The sequence below is a fragment of the Cupressus sempervirens genome, chromosome 1, assembly GCF_028749045.1.
Source record: "Cupressus sempervirens isolate cs-2001-9-10 chromosome 1, ASM2874904v1, whole genome shotgun sequence".
Taxonomy (NCBI): Eukaryota; Viridiplantae; Streptophyta; class Pinopsida; order Cupressales; family Cupressaceae; genus Cupressus; species Cupressus sempervirens.
Genome location: NC_143118.1, coordinates 215,211,934 through 215,231,391, shown reverse-complemented (window position 1 = coordinate 215,231,391; position 19,458 = coordinate 215,211,934). Strand labels below are relative to the sequence as shown.

At 33.4% G+C, this 19,458-nt stretch overlaps 1 pseudogene; it reads right to left on the bottom strand.

The window, feature by feature from the left end:
* Positions 1 to 12,143: 12,143 nt before the first annotated feature.
* LOC149576914 (L-type lectin-domain containing receptor kinase IX.1 pseudogene) lies at positions 12,144 to 18,731 on the bottom strand (annotated as a pseudogene).
* Between the last annotated feature and the right edge of the window lie 727 nt (positions 18,732 to 19,458).

Genomic DNA, 19,458 nt, shown 5'->3' with positions numbered 1-19,458 from the left:
CAATCTAAAGGTATCACCAATACCTAATCTATCTGATCAAATGTCCTCTTTACTCCATGTGAAGAGGACTTAGATGGATCATATTGTGTAATATGAGCTGTCTCATTATGTGGGACACCCTATGAGATAGATGGATCATCTTGTGTGATAGGAGGAGTTGCACTAGGAAAGCTACCAAATGCACCAGTGGTGAGGTCCTATAATTTACAATACACACATTTTTAAAATTTGATAAAGATCATTTAATGAGTTATGTATGTACATAAATCACAATATTGACCTCAAAGGATGATGTAGGTACCTCCATCTGGCTAAGTCCTATACTCTTAGTAACACTCATGGCAACATAGTCCTAAAATTATGGATACACAAACATTGAGTCAAAATTATATATACATGAATAATTACAAAGTACATAAACTAAAAAAGTACATAATTTGTATGCTACATTTTTAATACACTATAAAAACATATATATATATATATATATATATATATATATATATATATATATATATATATATATATATATCATACCTAAGTAATCATCACTATCACATATGTGTCAAGAGGTATGCTAGCATGATGATCAAAAGATTGAGTCAAAAATAAACTATATCGAGGCTTGTATGGATGAGTATGATCCATCTCCTATTCATAAAATCAAAACACATAAACTATATACATGAGTCAAAATTGTTCAGATTATAAGTTAATAACAATGTACATACATTAAATTAGTACAAATTATTTTTCTTCAATCAAAAGTTCATACTATACGTATTTGAGGCTGTGCCTCAGTGGCAATTAGATCAGGACCTCTACTAACTTCAAACTGTGTAGCACTAGAGAATCCCTACAAAATCAGATAAAAAGAACATATGAGCATATGTTATTAAATTTGAGTTCAAATGTACATTTTTATAGTGTAATTCAAAGTGCATACTATATCAGGGATGCCAACATCTGTTGGTCTTGAAAAAAGACTATACTGCCTCCTAGGAGGAACAATATCATCTGTCTTCTATTATTTCAAAAGTCCAAATTAATATGGTTAATAAAATTACACATGTATGTAGAAAGTAAATAATTATGTACTCTATATTTAACTTTTAATTAAAATTTTACCTGCTACTCTTGACTATCTCTAGGCTCTCACTGCATGAGGTCAACAAATGATGACACATCAATCTCATCACTACCATCATTGTGGGCAGCATATATGTCATCATCAAAATTAGCACCCTTAGCATAATGGTCATCATGTGCTACATCAAAATTTCTCTTGGGGCCTCTATATATGCCTCCATAGCTAGTACAAATATGTCCAAGTGGATGAGCGCGTGTTGCCTATGTTCACTACTATACTAAATTTCTCGAAAGGGCACTCAAAGAGATAAGAGTAGATGAAACTACTTGATGATGGTGTGGAGCTAGTACAATGAGTGTAGGAAGAGGTACAAGGGGCTTAGGTTGCCTATGCTTTCTCATTCTATCACTCAGCTTTGCCCTAGGCCTATCTTGAGGCATCCCTCCACCAACCCCTTGAAATGATCTAATATCAAAATAATTGGGTTTCAAACCCAATTCAAACTCAGCCCATAGCTTCCTAAGGAAGTACATGGGCACCTCATGATTAGTGTGTGGTGGATGGTCAAATACCATCCACCACTACTCTCAAAAGTGTGCCACTATGTGTGGATGTGTGCACCATCTAATAGAAATATGAGGCTTCCTCTCATTAATCTCCTCACCCATCTTAGGGTTTACAAAATAGCTTTTAAAATTCCCTTTACCTATTTTGAGGTTATAGACCTCTCTATATGATAATCCATCAGAATAGAAGGCACACATGTTTTTACTCCATAATCTAAATGAATCAACCTCATAATCTAGATGTTGTATGGAGTGAATGATGCCTTTCATGCTATCTGCAAGGCGTAGTAGGTGAGGAAGGGGTGTGCCTCTCATCTGATAGCTTGAATATATCACATGAGGTCATTAAGGTTACACCTCATGATCTCTCACAAATCATCTACAGTGGGTGGTGGAGGAGGAATAGGTGGTTGTGGAGGTAGGGGTGGAGGTGGAGGTGGAGATGGAGGGGGTAGAGGTGAGGGTGGGGGTGGGGGAGGGGGTGGCAGCGGGTCTATCAAATATAATCTCCATATATGTTTAAATAACATAAAAATTGAAAAAATTACTATTTAATAAAATTTAAATCTAAAATACCAATTATATAAATGCCCAGATCTTTACAACCATATCAATTAAATAAATAAAGTTAAACACTTAAGTAAACTTTAATGTTAAGGCCAATTGAACATTATACCAAATTTAAGTCTAATCATAAAATAATACTCCAAAAGACTATATTAATAAATCAACTATATAAATCTAGTTTTAATGGTAGATACGAACTTGTTTTATCTATGCAAGTTCAAAGGAACATGTTTTTGATATTAAGGAAAAGGATGTGAAAGTGCCCAATAGTTTAACCATTGTTTTGTTAGATTATGATCTAGATCCTAAATGAAATTACTTTATGAAATATATTGTAGTGATTTTTTTCTTATTAATATTTTGTATTGAGTGCTAGAGTAGTTATATTCCTATTCTATTTAGTTTTTAAAGTCTTGTTGAAAAAAATATTGTAGTTATATGTTTCTATCCTAGACCCCTATCCTAGACCCCTAACTGACCTTATAGAAAGTGAAAACATATCTTGATACTCCTATAAGATTTTTTATTCAGCACTATTTATGCATTTATTTGGCCTACTAAACTTGTGAGAAAATGCACAAAATCATTAAGAAATATAAGGATAAGATGAGATAAAAATGAGGATAATTAAGATTATGGAAGGAAAGTATGAAGAAATTGGCAGGGGGACTAAGAATGCAACTTCTAATGTGTTGTTTGTTCTAGGGTTGTTTGCCTCAAAACAATTTCCCTTTTCTATATTCAAGTAGCTAGATCAATTTTTATGTACACTTATTTTGTGACACTATGGGATTGTATTCTCATTATGGATTATATGTTCATCTCAGGATCAAAAAAAGTTAAGATTATGGCAAGGTTATGGTTTAGAATTTTGTTATGTTTAGGGTTTTCATGATGGCTAAGCTTAAGATTATTAATATGATTATGACTAATGTTAGGGTTTACCTCAGATTATAGTTTTCTAGTTAGAATTATATTTAGGTTTTAGATATTTATTATGGTGCTATTGTTTAAAGGATATATAATAGATGGTGTTAGGATGAGAGTTAATGTTACAATTAGAATGAAAGCTTAGAGATAGAATTATGATTTGTTTTATATTTATGATTATAGTTCATCCTAAATATTATCCGCTAATGCAAACTATAAGTCTAGATCCTAATTCTAATCATAATACTTAAACTTATAATTTATCTTCTTCAGTAATTTAAATATTAACTTATCATTTAACAATTGTTATGAATTTTGAGCTAATAGAACTTTTCTTCCCTCTAAATCTCTATAGTGGAATGTGTTATATTAATTTCATTTTCTAATTATGACCAAAGTATTTTTACTATTGGAAAACTTTGTATTATATTAATCACATCTTTTATAATTACTTTTGGATGCTTACTTGTGTTCCACTTGCAAACTATTCTTAGCACTTGGGTATAAAACTTAATTATAAACCTTAATCATAAATATTAAATATACACCTTAATTATAAAAACTAAATTATAATATTATCATATTTATATTATGAATTATATGTTCATCTCAACATCAAACAAAGTTAAGATTATGGCAAGGTTATGGTTTAGAGTTTTGTTATGTTTAGGGTTTTCATGATGGCTAAGCTTAAGATTATTATAATGATTATGACTAATGTTAGGGTTTATCTAGGATTATAGTTTTCTAGTTAGAATTTTATTTAGGTTTCAAATAGTTATTATAGTGCTATTGTTTAAAGGATATATAATAGATGGCATTAGGATGAGAGATAATGTTACAATTAGAATGAAAGCTTAGAGATTGAATTATGATTTGTTTCATATTTATGATTATAGTTTGTCCTAAATATTATCCGCTAATGCAAACTATAAGTCTAGATCCTAATTCTAATACATGAACCCTATCCCTAGCCATAATAATCCTAATTCTAATCATAATGCTTAAACTTATAATTTATCTTCTTTAGTAATTTAAATCTTAACTGTTAAATGTTATATCCTAATCTTAAATGTTAAATGTTAAACCCTAACCTTATATGTAAATCATAGTTAAGGTCAAGATTAAGGTTTAACTTTTAAGATTAATATTTTTATTCAGAATTAGGAGAAGGGCTTAGCATTTATGACTATTTTTAGGATAAAGGTTTAGCATTTAGGATAACTTAGTTAGGCCAAGGGTTAAGAATTTAGGATAAAGGTTTAGGATAAGGGTTGGACTTGAGATTAGAATTTGAAACTTAATGTCAAGGTTTAATATTTTGTATTAGGTGCATGTTTTACCATTTAAAGTACAATTTTAGCATTTATAATTAGGGATGAGATTATAATACCATTGACAACTATAGTTTAGTATTTGAAGAGTTTAGATTTTTTCATTTTAAATTATCATTTACTATAACTTAAGGTTATTGCTTAGGTATGGATCTAATATTTAATATTTAATACTTTAGATTTATGTAAATCTTTTAGGATTAGGGTTAGCATTTTAATAAAAATTAGAAATTTTATAAGGGTTAGGATTTAGGGATAGGGTTAGGATTAGGAATATTAATGTTTAAGATAAGGGTTAGGCATTTAGGACAATAGTTTATCATTTAAGTTTAGGATTATGGTTTGACATTTATAATTAGTACTTGGTTCTTAGGATACTTATTTAATTATTTATATTAGGGTGTAGGTTTTAGCAAATTAAGATTATGGTTAGGATGATAGTAAGGGTTATGATTAGAGTTTTGGTTAAAATTGGGATTATAGTTAATCCTAGATATTTTCCCTTAATCCAAAACTATTAGTGTAAAACCTATGCATGATACATGAACCCTAACCCTAACCATAATAATAACCTTGATGTAAATTAAGGGGGCACATTATGTAATGCCCAGCCAAGGGATCCAAAGAACTAACCAAAAGTTTTACTAAGCAAGCAATAAAATGTACAATAATTTACATAAAAAACATAAGAGATTACATTCCTTAATGATTCCTTAACTAGCACATTTAAATTTTATTTTTAAATAATTATAAGTACTAGAAGTAAAATAAATAACACATCCACGTGAAAGAATAACTACAAGTTCAATCCATTTAAATAATATACATTTGTTTCGAATGCCACTTGGCAAATTAATTTGGAATGCACAATCATCCACTATACATATCACAGGGTATGAAAGGCTAAAAGAATATACATTTATAAAAGAGTTTACATCATCCATTTCCAATCCATGAAACAAAGTACAATACAATAAGTAAAATCATTAAATACTAAGTTTTGTGTTTGGATCCCTTGGCGAGGTGTTACGTGATTAAATACTTAGTTATATGTTTAGGGTTTTATTATACAATTATATGGTTAGGTTGAGGTTAAAGACAAGTAGGAATATAGTTAGTTTTATGGTTTACAAACTAATCTATAATTAATCACTAGTTATTTGAAATCAATATTTATTTGTGATTACATGTTTAAACAATGAATTTACATCTATAATCTAATCATTCAACATTGTAATTTACATGTTAAATACATTTCAAAATATCTAAAACAATAATTTTTAAATGAATATCTACGAAACTATTATTTAAATTAACAGATACAATAATCTAAAGATAATACTCATTAACAATGAAAATTTACAATTTATGTATATTAAAACATGAAAAATCAATAAATTGATAATATATAAAATGTAAAACTAAAAATAATTAAGTAAAATAGTACAAAACATAATAAAACACCTAGTATGTCAGAAAATAGTGGTAGGAGGCAGTCGATAGAGGTCAAAAATGGGCTCCCGTATTGCTCTAAAATTGGGCTCCTATTTTTTGAATGCTGAAAATGACACTCAAAATGACTAAAAAGGGGGTATTTGTAACTTTTTGAAATTGGGTACTCGATTTTGAACAAATTGGATGCCCAATTTTTAAGTGGTTGGGCACTCGATCTGCTTTTCAAAAATTAGGTACCCAATTTTTGAATCATAGCTTGAGTACCTAAAGCGCAATTTTAGAAATGGGTACCCAATTCTATTCAAATTGGGTACCCATTTCTGAGAGGTCCAATTCCGCGGATTTGACTTCTGCAGAATTGCAACCCAACTTTGTGCTTATACCCAGATGATACATGGTAGATAATTGTTTCAATACTTCACTCTGTTGCAAATTAGTTCATTAGTATAACTTGTAAATTGTTGTTGGTTAAATTTGCAAGGAATCAAGAGAAAGATTTGGTGTCAAATGCAAGATAAAAAAAACTATTAGTATTGTGAGATATATAATTGCATGTAGTGTAGAGTAGTTTAACCTTGAGTTAAGAAGTTAAGGATCTTCAAAAGATTAAACTGAGGAAAACTTAGATAGCCATCACTAAAAAAATCAAGGAACATACATACAATGCTATCTCTAAAACCCATAGCCATAAACCATGCAAGGGAAGGTGCTCTAAGAAAGAGGAGAATACCTTAGAATCTTGGAAACCCTGCTAATTGCATTCTTTAAAAATTTGGGCAACAGATGCACCTCCTCTAGCCTCCTCTACTAACCTATCATTGTTCATAACAACAAATTATTTAAAGCACATAATGGAAACAACAACTTTTAAATGGTGATTATCATAATAGTTAAAGTGTAATCCACACCAAAAGTTCCTTGGAAACCAACCTATCAAAAAAGTAATATCCCAAGGATTTTGATATAATCTTTCCAACAATTGTCTTTCCACTACCCATCATTCCTGCACTTGGAGAGATTTTTTTCATCGAGCCTTGTTCATAGAAATGAGTTCTGAAATCTATGGCTCTAGCCTCTCCCTATTTTATAAATATATTTTTGGGTGTTATAATTAGGACTTATCCACAAGGAATATACATCTTCCTTTTAATTATGCAACAATCACATCAACCTTCTTCTACATCAGAAATCTCTTATCAGGAAATTGAAATCAAATATATGCATCTTCAAATAGGCATAGGTTCTTAATCAACAATAGAACTCATGATAGTTGAGAAAATGACATGATTGTATATAACTAGGAGCAGTTAAATGTGAATATAAAACATGACACTATGTGTACTACTATAAGTACAATTTTTTTTTTTACATTGTGATAGAATGTTAGATTACCAAATAAAAATTGAAGCAAAATAGACACAGTTCCTAAATCTTCAACTCCCAAAACTTGATAAATTTACTAATTTTAATACAAGGTTAGTTACAATTAAACTTTTGATATTTGAATAGGCACACAAGGATAGAGAAATTTTATTAGGATTCAATCAAAGAAGGGTGTAGATCTAGATTTACTAATGAACAAAATATAAATATATGAAAAAAAACATTTAGTTCTTTTACTTAAGTGGATATTTACGGGGATAAACAACCACTTTGCTAAGGCATTGTTAGAAAGCCTAGGCAACTAAAGATTAAACCACAAGAACTTGAAAAACAAATTATCTTATGTAATAAAAGTTGGAAAAAAAAATAGAATTTGAAAAATCAAATAGAAAAACAACAAAGTCCAAATCCTCAACCGTCAGATTTAGATACCATAAAAGATTAAAACATTTACGAGAAAAGACAAACTACAAATCATGTTGAAGAGAAGCCAAGTCAACCTCAATATTACATAAATTGAAGATAACCCATGGCAAGACTTGTTCTAGTGATCCTAACTTCCTCATCACATAGATATTGAAGAGAGACCAAGGAAAACTCCTTGTTCTAGTAAGCCAAAAAATTATTCTTGGCACTAAATATTGAACAGAACCCAACACAAAACTTGTTCTAATGATCCAAACTAGTTTTAGATGTCAATCTTATTTTTCCATCTCATAATTACATATTGATTCAAGCCAAGAAATATTTCCTTCTTACACCTGCAATGGGGAAACTACAGAGAAGGAAAAACACATTTTATTAAACAATACTTATGGAATGAAAACAAACAAAAACAATATCTATTTCACAGCTTTATGAACAAACATTTCTACAAAATGGTAGTCTTCAAAGTTCTTCTCAAATTTTGGATTAATATTTCAAGAAAGTTGTCCCACTAATTACCAGAGAACTACAAGTTTATTTTCATAGTTCCAATTAATTAAATAGGTTTTCTAATGTAGATAAATGTTGATAAACTATTGTGTCCAAACATTTGGCTATATCTTTCTGTTGGGTTAACGTCTACTAAATAGACTAGATATGGGTAACTCTTGACATTAAAGACCATTATAGCCTAATTATCTAATTTAAGTGTTAAATTCACTTCATACCATAAAAAACTTGTTTGTATATGACACCCACAAACTTGCATGGAAACATACATGAAAGTCAGATCTTGATAGATGCCATTGGTCTTGGTGTATCACATAATCCTTGTTAGTTATGTGAAATCTTGACAATTATTGCAATCTCATAGGGACCCACTTGATTTGTGTATGATGCAAATAAGTTATGGTGGGACTTATTGATGTTAGTTATTGTGATGTGACATTGCATCTTATAGTCAGAAATATTGGTGCAAGATAAATCCATACATTTTTCCTTGTGTGAGGTGACAATATGCATTGATAATTATCAAATAACTTGCAATCTGTATCAGACCACTTTCAACCCAGTTTGGTTTCCAATTGCTTCAAACTATAGAGTAGATTGGATTCTGAATGAGTAGATTGGATTCTGAATTCATTCAAAATAAAGTTCTATTTGGCTCTGTAATCCCCATTTAATGGCTTATCATCAAGCATAGTTTATTTATACTCCAAAGCTGCTCATTATGCACCTATATATTCTTCAATTTAAATTAGTAGCAGTTAAGAATTTGTAAGGATATTGTCATTTGTACTTCAAAGTATTATTGTGCTATAATTTACAATTTGGTATGTTTTTCCTTCCAATACTTCCTTTTTTGGCTATCATTTTTACGAGCAAGGCATACATTTTTTTTTACCTTGCTTTCCAATCCATACTTGGGTATGAAGGTTTAAGAAAAATAATTATATATATATTGTAAAAGGGATATGTATTTCCTGACTTTACCTTGATGTACAGTTTCTTCCTCCTATTCACCACTATTGAATTGCATATACGGTGTGCCCAAGAAAATGTGGACTATTATGGGAATGTTATATGTTAGATAAATATTTTTCTTTCACATCAGTTTAATGTTTATGTAGGCTCACTAAAGATTGTTTTTCTCTAATTTCCAGGACCTTCACCAGATGTGGATTCGGTAATTTTTTTTTAATGCAGAGTGATATCTCATCTAGTTTCCATGACAACACAACACCTTTGTCTTAACCAGTGTCAACTTTTGTTGGGTCTAATTATGTAGAAGCTTCAAGGGGCTTAAGTAAAGTAATGGTTACTTTAAATGGCTCAATTTTGAGGTCATCCAAGGTCAACCATCCTTTAAAGAGAAAGGAGCAAGAAAGTAAGTTTATTTATTTATTGGAATATCATGTTATTTATGAAAAAGGGTTTCTTCCTTAACGAGAGGAGACATAAATTTAGTTTTATATTGTGGTGAAATTCATGTTGTTTGTGAAAAATGGCTTTGTATATCTTTTTCTTATGCATCTCCATTTTGAGATGTGCTAGTGGAAATAATCTTGATTTCTATCTAGGGCAAGAAGAAGATGAAACAACACCCATTAATCGACCCCTTCAAAAGGACATATTTAGGATGGAAAAAATTCAAAGGACACGAGTCTTGAGCATTGGTCAAGCTATTTCAACCTCTGGTAGCAGTGGAACACTTACTAGAGAGCTATCTGGTAGCTCAAAATAAAAATAATTGCACTATTCCTTCATTACTAAAATTTCTTGATTCAAATGGGAAATCACATTCCCCATGAAGTGTATCATTCAAATAGAAATTTAATTGATTGTAATCTTTGTGCCAATTTGTCTTTTAGTCTTTTTTTTGTTTCAATTATTGTAATCTATCCATGTGAATAACGATCCTTATTTATATCTTCATTTATCATCAGATAAGGACTGTGATTTCTCTTTGGGTTGAAATGGAAGAGTAGGATACCAATTGTAGTGAAGGGAAGAAACATCTATATCATCTAAAAGTCCATCATAAAAAAAATAATTCACCTTAGTTTTTGGAATCTAGTATGTCAGTAATGTGTTCCCCAAAACTCATTACATTTGGCCATTTGTTAATATTTGATGCCTTTATATATTTATGTGCATTATCTCTACTCCTAAGATATTTGTCCTATATACAAGGCTTTGTTGGGTAAGGTAAAGGCCTTCTTACTTGCTTTGGAATATTCATTTTATAAACTAACATTTCTTAAATTTTGTATATGCACACTTAGTTTTAGAGCTTGATGGTTGAATAAAAAATCTTCAGATTTGACTTGAAGAAACTGCAACATAGATAGACAAAACTACTTAAATCAACATTTTGGTGATTCTTGTCAACGCAAATGTGGGATTCACATGGATAGTAGTTGTGAGTTGAATAGTTGCAATTTTTCCTTTTATGTAGAACAATGTTCAAATTTCTTTTGTGAAATTTCATCTATAGAAGCTATTCTAATGGGTACAAAATACATATGCTTTTCTAAGTTTCAAGGTAGTCTGCAATCTAGACATGCAAATGGAAACTACTCTTTAAAATCATCTAGTGAAAGCTCTCTTTGATTCATTTGTTGTAAAATAGAAAGATAGTGAAATTTATAATTTATACTATTTCAGTATTGTAGATAAGTGCTCTATAAAAAATATATTAAATTTATTAACAACTCTTCAAGCTAGAAGTTGATGAGAACTTATAAATCCTACAACTAGAAGAAAAGCTTTAGAGGAAATCATAACAGTGCATAATTTTATTTTTTGAGTTTTGAAGTTTTCTGAGCATCCCATGATTTGAAAAAAAAGTATTATAGTGTGGAAGGGCCATATAGATTAGAACATATTCTTCATTTAGTACAATCAAACTACAACTTCTATGGACATGCTTTTGTTGAAATTCAAATTCTGTCAAGTGGAAATAGTGTCTTTTCTTTATTAGCTCAACTAAATAATTGTTGATTTTTTCTTACACTCTCTATTTTATTTGTAGATGGCATGTTCTACCATGCTTAAGCTTACTTCCTAGTGCTTGAAAGTTGAAATCTTACTAAAATATAATTTTTTTTGTATCCTAAATAGGATACCGAGTCTCATCCCTTATCATGAGGTAATCTAGGTTGAATGAGGTAATCGAGTTTACAAAAAATTATAAACACATTCAAGTAGTCTTACATATTTTTGCTAATAACACTGTACAGATTTGACTATATATAATCATAACCTTAAATATTGTCAAGCTTCCATGATTACTATTACAAAGAAAAGGAAAATTGTTGTTTTAGTTCTATTACATCCTCTAGAGAAATTCAAAGGGTTTGAACAATTCTATTACATCCTTGAGAGAAATTCAATGGGTTTTGATAGTTGTATTGCAATCTTTGGAGCAATTCAAAGGATTTCAACAATAACTCTAAGATATACAAAGTACCACAAGAAGCTGAATTACATAGAGAAAACTGTGACTCTAAAAAAATCTTCTGAAGGGATTGTGGTTGTGCCCGAGTTGGATGCTGAACAACTTCCATGCAAAGTGATAGAACACAACTCATCATTATTTTGTAGAGCATCCCTATAGATATACATAGCTACAAGCATGTTTAGTAGAATATGAGGCAATGGAGCCTCAAATCTCAAAACCTTGATTACCTCTCTCATGGAAGGCCTTGCATTCACATCTAAATTACAACACCACAACCCCACAACCATTAATCTCTCCATTTCTCTCTCATCAAAATTTCCCCTTAGACTCTCTGTTGTGGCTTCCAAAACCATACCTCGAGTGTACTAATGCCAAACCCAATCAATAAGCCTCATCTTGTGATTCTCCCTTAAACTTAGATCTAAAGCTCACCTTCCACATGCTATTTCCAAAACAACGATGCTGAATCTGAAAACATTAGATTCATGGCTCGATTTCCCCATCAAAAAACATTCAGGGGCCAAATACCCCAAAGTCCTTGCAACCATAGAGGTATGAAATGAAGCCTCCATGTCATGCTCCACAAGTTGGGCCAGCCCAAAATCCCCCAATTTGGCATTAGAATTAGAATCCAACATCATGTTGCTAGACTTCACATCTTTGTGCAGAATACATTGGTCGCAATCTTCATGAAGATAAACAATGGCAGAAACTATGTCATAGGCTATGTTATATTTTGGATTCCAATCCAGAACAAGGAAATCCCCAAATATGTGCTTGTCTAGGCTTCCGTTCAACATGAATTTGTAGACTAGAATGAATTTTCCCTTTTCATGGAACCATCCCAAGAGCTGGATGAGATTTTGGTTCCGTATGCGGGTGGTTATGCTCACCTCTGCAACATATTCCTTCTTCCCCTACATCGATGCCTGAGAAATGTGCTTCACGACAACTATTTCCTTGGAAGCCTATAAAACCCCTCTATAAATAGAATTGAAACCCCCTTGCCCAAGCTTCTCTTCTTTGCTGAAGCCTTTAATGGCAGTACTAAGCTCAGTGAATGTGAATTTCCTTGGTCCTTGATAGAATCTGTGAATGTTTGTTACCCACAAAGCCCCAATACCTAAAAATTTACATGATACCCTTATGCATGGGAATGAAATAACGGTATGAATATAAGGCCATGCAAATACAAGATTAAATTTTAACATACTTTTTGACAATACTATTATATGATACTTTTAACATATTAAGGTTATGACTCGAGTTGGTCAAATTTTTTTGACTAACTTGAGAATACTTAAATTTTTTTGACCAATGCAGTGATGGAAACCAAAAAAAAAAGAAATCATACCTTTGGTCAAAAATTTTGTTAGAAAAACAAGTGCAAATGTACTAGTGGAAGAATGTAGACATTTGGATAAGAATGACATCTAGTGAACTCTTTGGAGGAAGGAATCCATCTTGGCATACCAAGATCTAGGAGCTTGTTTAAGTCCATAGATAGAATTCTTTAATTTGCAAACCAAGGTAGTATCCTATATGAATCACTATGCCTGCTCCATATATATCTCCTCATATAGATCACCATTCAAAAATACGCTCTTTACATCCATCTAATGAACAACCCATCTTTGAGCTACTACTATAGCTATTGTCAAATGAATGGAATTCATCTTCGCCACTGGTGCAAGGTCTTAGTGTAATCAATTCTAGGAATTTGAGAGAAACCTTTTGCAACAAGGTGAGCCTTATGTTTATCAACACTTCCATCCATTGCCAATTTGGTCTGATAGATCCACTTACACTGAACCAATTTTCTTCCCTTAGGAAGAGAGACTAAGTCCCATGTATCATTTCTCATAAGAGATTTATATTCTTCCTCCATTTCTCTATCCCATTCTGGAATACTTGATTCTTTTTTTGTCACTTAGGTTTGCACCCCTGTCCAAAGCCTATGCATGAGGACAACATAGTGAAACATGGAAACAACCTCCAAGCTGTGGGACTTGAATTATGAGGTTGAGTCTTTGGAGAAGGCCTACTTCCTCTTACTATTAGGATCCTCCTAACTAGTCTTGGAGAGGAAAAGGGAGAAGGAGAGCACAAAAGAAAATCTACCTAATCTAATATTAAAAGGTGATGCACCAAAATTGAGTTTTCAGACCAATCTCTGCCCATATATGCACTTTGGAACTTGAATGAAACTAAGGATATACACATTTAGACTTGCTTTCAATCTAATAACAACATGTAGATTAGAAAACCAGAATGAAATACACAAGGAAGAGAGATTCACTTATATTATCATTCATAGGCCACAAGAGATATAGTCATGCAGGTTACAGACTTTCAAAAAACACTGGCGAAGGCAAAGGGTTCTTGCACTTTCATACCAATGACTGAAGGAGATAAAGTAGAGAATCATGTAGTTTAGAGGCACAGGGAATTTTACACTGGAGTTGCAAAGCAATAGCAGAGAAAAGTTAGAAAAGGTTCAACCCTTTCAAAATTCACAAAAGTTACCTTTATAGTTCAGGCATAACTGAGATTTTCCCTCCAAAACTATCTTACAACTACCGCCATCAAGGCTCTACCAAGGAAAATCATGGGGATCTAAAGAAATCTAAACTTGCTGTCAAAAAATGCCTTGAGAAGATAGAAATGGTGCCATTAAGCCATTCTGACTAGGTAGATGGATTGGATCGGGGTGGTAGAGTGTTCTCCTGCATTCAACATTCACTTCTAGGTGGTTAGGATCGATCATGAAGATCAGATCCATGCAGGAAACCCGACCTCTTATCATTTTTGGTGCATGAATCAATAGTGTTAGCAAGTCAATCGAACTTTGCATCTAGAATGGGCCATGTGGGCCAATAACCTCCTTTCTTTTTGCCACCCTGCAAAGTCTCCTTGAGTTGACCATGTCTTTTTATTACTAATTGCACCATTATCCTAAACCTTGACCACGATAGCTATATTAACTGCCAACCACTAACTGTCAACCCTAACCGGTACCATAAAGACACATGTCACCTAGGTGCTATGTCACTATAGATATCCTTTATGTGCTTTCCCATATTGAGATAGCACCCACTGTAGATCTTCCTTAATCTGACAATCATGAAGACTCACCATATTATTGTTCTTACCTCAATAAGGTTTCTGGTCCATCAACCACTTGGTTTCTGACTCAGCAATCGTACCATACTTGGTGATTCATAGAGACATGTGGTGGCAAAGCATATTATTGCAATATTTATCTTTCCTGCACCTCGGTCTTGCATTAAAGCCTTAGCTGTGGATCAGATCACATCAGATGGTGAGGACTTATCTAGTGTCTAGTTGCGAGGAGGGTGAGCTAATGACGTCATCTAGGACACGTGCGCTCCACCCATTTTCTTGCATTTTATAACTTCCTTGCACCTTGATTTTGCAAGAATACACCAACCTTTGATCCATGAATATCTAACGGTGATCAAAACATGCACTTTTTGGACCTATACGATACACTCCATTACACCACCTAGACACATGTCAATAACGCACTTTCTTGCATTATCAAAAGGTCTGACAAAGCTCAAAATATGGGGAAATGGGTACCAATAGAATTGCCAACTCAGCCAGCCACCCTATCCAACTTGTGACCCATAGAAGGAACACAGACCCACCTACCACACATCACAAAAAGGTTTTCCTACATTTTATAAGGGTCATGCATCTTAATAATGTGAGCATGCGATGATTGTCAATCTGAGAAGAACTAAAGGCAAGGAAAGTTGCGCATTGGTGAGGAAAAACATTAAAATATCTCGGTCATTAAAATATCATAAATTTGGCGGGTAGCTATTAGATGGGGCAACATTCAAAATTCAAACTTTTGGCGGGGAGGGGCAAAATGGATAACATTTCTGGCAACTTAGAGGGGATGCGAGCCTGCTATGCATAAAACCAGTGACCTAGAACATCCATTGGGCTACAGAGTCAAGAAGGTATGAATTAGTGTACTATGAAACCCTAACCCTACCTCTGAGAGGAAAACCTAAAATCCTCTATCTCTACAACTGGAACCAAAGACCAAAACCTCCTTTGTCTACACTTTCAAAACTTAAAAACTTGTTGTTTCACGGAGACAAAACCTATGCTCATGCACTTCTTGGAAAATTAGGGAACAAATAAAAAAACAAAACTAAACTAACTATGTACATGGAATCTCAAACCCTATCAGAAACAAGGCTTAAGATAAATGCCATTGACTGGGATGGGCAAAATTTCACCACCAGGCCTGCTTAACCGAAAAGCATTGGCTTGTTTACAACTTTTAATTAGGTAGGGACCACTCCATAGTGTGTTAAATTTTGAGTGCCTCCCTAGTTTTTCCCTATCTACATCCCATTTTAAAACCAAATCTCCCTCCTTGAAGATTTTGACCCTAGCCTTCCTGTCAAAGCTCCTTTTCACCTACTGCTGGTGTGTCTCTAGGGTTTGCATAGCTTTATTTCTCTTCTCTTCCAGCTCCATCAGCTTTGCCATTCTCACTATCATGGCATCATCTTCAATCAACTCCAGCTAACGAGCTAACTCCAGGAATGGAAATTCCAATGAAATTGGAAGCCTTGCTTCTCTGCCATATACCAACACAAATGGTAAATTCCCTATTGATCTTTTAGGTGTTATCCTGTCAGCCTATAGAGCTGTCCTTAATTTTTTATGCCAACACCTTTGGTTATCCTCTATTATTCTTTTCATAATCTTGATCAGGTTCTTGTTGGATGACTTAGCCAGGCCATTACCTTGAGGATAGTAATTTGAGGATGTGCTCAAATAGATGTTATGATCCATTGCCCATGCACAAATTTGAGCTCCAACAAAAGACTTTGCATTATTTGAAATAATGGTTGAAGGGGCACCAAACCTGGTCATAATTCCATCAAGGAACTCCACAACTGAAGATTTTTTGGCATCCTTAAATGCAACTACCTCTGTCCATCTAGTGAAGTAATTTGTAGTAGCTAAAATCCTTTTGTGACCTAAACTAGAAGGAGGATTGATAAGGCCTATGAAATCCAACCCCCACCGAGCAAAAGGTTGATCCACCTGAATAGGATGAAGGGGAAGAGCTGCAAGTCTTTGTTTTCCAGAAAAGAAGGAACATTTTTCACACTTCCTCACATACTTATGACAATCATGAAACAGAGATGGCCAATAATAACCAACCCTCATGATCTTCATTGTAGTTGTTCTAGCTAAGAAGTGGCCACCATCAGGACCATCATGAAGCTCTTTGATCATCCTTTTAGCCTAGTCTGTATCAAGGCATCTTAATAGGGCTCCATTAAAATATTTTTAAAAAGGATACCATCAACTATGGCATAAGGAATTGACTGTAGCCTATACTGTCTCCTTTTAGCTTTGTTTAATCCTTGAGGGTATCCATTGCCTAATAAGAAACTCTCCATGTCATCCATCCAATTCCTTGGGTCACCATTTCTTACTTCTTGTTCTTCTATTAATACCATGGAAAATTCCTCACCAAGCTCCTGAGATGATAGCATCTATTTACACAATCCTTTCCCTCTTACGAGCTTGGTAATCTGAATGTCAACATCATATTCCATTACCTTAGTAATCCAGCCAGCTCTTTTCTAACTAATATCTTTTTTCAAAAGGAAATCCTTCACATTGGCATGAGGTACTAAAAAATGAATCTTATTATGAGATAGGAGGTGTCTAAATTTCTTTAAAGCTTTGATAACTACAAGGGCTTGCTTCTCTACATAGTTGTACTTATCTTCATATTCCTTAAGCCCTTCACTAAATAAAGCTATAGGTTGCTCTTCATTCTTGTCATTTGTTGGAGTCAAGACAGCAGAGATACTTTACTCACCACCTAAGGTATAAAGAATGAAATCCTTCTCAAAATTTGGATTAATGAGAGTAGGGGCTGAGGCTATGGCTGTCTTGATCCCTTCAAAACTTTCCTTCCCTTCCTTGGTCCATGCAAAGACCATACCTTTCTTGAGCATAGCTGTAAGAGGTTTCACCATGGTAGCAAGATTAGGGATAAATCTTCTCACAAAATTTATCCTACCAAGGAAACTTTGCAGCCCTTTCTTATGGTTAGGAAGAGGGAGGGCAAGTATTTCTTTTGTTCTCTCTAGATCAATGGTCAAGCCATCCTTAGATACAATGTGTCCTAATAATTTTCCTTAGTTAGTAGCAAAGACACACTTGCTTCGGTTAAGAGACACCCCAAAGTATCTACATCTTAAGAAAACCTATCTTAGATGATCAAAATGATCTTCTGCATTCTTTGAATACACAGTGATATCATCAAGGTAAACTAGGACAAACTTGTCAATCAAATTCTTGAAAGCCATATCCATTTCCTTTTGAAAGGTAACACCTGCATTAGTTAGTCCAAATGGCATCTTACAATAAGCATAGGTACCCCACTTAGTGGTATATGCAGTCTTCCATCTATTAGACTCCTTAACTAGCACTTAATTATAACCAATTTTTTTTTCAAGAAATGAAAACCTCTTTGAACCACTGACCTTGGACGAAATTTGCTCCATGGAAGGGAGAGGATGGTGATCTTTAAGGGAAGCTTGGTTAGGGTCCCTAAAGTCCACACACAATCTAATTTACCCATTCTTCTTCCTAACAGGGACAAGATTTGCTACCCATGATGAGTGCTTGATAGGGAAAATTATATTGACTTCAATCAATTTGGATAGCTCCTTTGTCATTAGAGGTTCAATCTTGGGATTCACCGGTCTCTATTTTTGTCTTACTAGTTTTACATTATCAACTAAATCTATGGTATGCTGAAATAACCTTGGGTCAAAGCCCTTTAAGTCATCATATGTCCAAGAAAATGTATCATTAAATTCTTGACATAGATGGATTAAATTTTCTTGCTCAATTCCAGAACATACCTTCACCATGTTTAAGGACTTTCCATCAGCAACCATGACTGGACTGTAGTCACTTTCATCAGTAGCTAGGCTCATGCCTCTACCTCTTGCTTGGTCATCAGGATTGAAGACACTTTCTAAAGTAATGAGACCCTTAGGCAGCTTGTTGGAGCTGAGATGAATGATCTGATCACCATACTGATCTTGCAGCCTTAACTGATTTCTCTGTGAGAATTCTGCCTCATTCTACAAGAAACTCACAATTTTCTCATCAAACTCAAACACTTGCCAATGGATGTTGTTATTAGGGATAGCGAGCCTTACTAAAATTCTAATTTATTTCTTCTTCTCCTCCTCAAGATTCCTTGGCACATCATAAGATGCACCTATTGTTGCAAGTCTATCAACCTATCTATTTTCTTTTCTAGGGATGCTTTGAATATTAAATGCATTAAAACCTTCAAGAAAATCCCATACCCTATGTTTATAAGACCTAAGCAAACCATTTTTGGTGATATTCTGATTTCTCACTTGGTTAACCACCAACTCACTATCCCCATACACCCTTAAGGCTTGGATCCCTCTTTTTTAAGCAAGCAGGAGACCTTGAATCAAGGATTCATACTTGGCTACATTGTTAGTGCAACTAAATTGGAGCCTAAAGGAGAACTAGTACCTTACTTGTGTAGGAGAAATCAACATCACACCAGCTCCTAACCCATTTTTATTCCTTGATCCATCAAAGTACATACTCCATATCCCACTCATATCTTCTTTAGCACCCACAAGATTAGGAACTAGAGCATCCTTTTCCAATATACAA